Source organism: Priapulus caudatus, unplaced genomic scaffold (assembly GCF_000485595.1).
Source record: "Priapulus caudatus unplaced genomic scaffold, Priapulus_caudatus-5.0.1 Scaffold3061, whole genome shotgun sequence".
Lineage (NCBI taxonomy): Eukaryota > Metazoa > Priapulida > Priapulimorpha > Priapulimorphida > Priapulidae > Priapulus > Priapulus caudatus.
In genome coordinates this window covers 20,212-20,524 of record NW_014580122.1, presented here as the reverse complement: position 1 = coordinate 20,524, position 313 = coordinate 20,212, and positions in this window count along the sequence as shown.

Here is a 313-nt window from a genome sequence, read left to right as displayed (position 1 = left end):
AGAGAGAGAGAGAGAGAGAGAGAGAGAGAGAGAGAGAGAGAAAGAGAGAGAGACACACACACAGAGAGATGAGGAGAATTGTGAGCATCTGATCTCTCTCGTCGCGGATTAGCGTTTGATCATGCGGCGGGTATGATTTGCTCGCGTCTGCCAGCAAGCTGAGCGAGCGCTTAATCTTAACTTAATCTCTCGCATCTTCGTCTGTCTCTCAACTCCTTCTACACGGCCGCTACTCTGTCACAGCTAGGGGGAGGGTTAGAGGAGGAGGGGGCGAAGGGGTAGAGGAGGGGGGAGAGTGGTAGAGGAGAGGGTG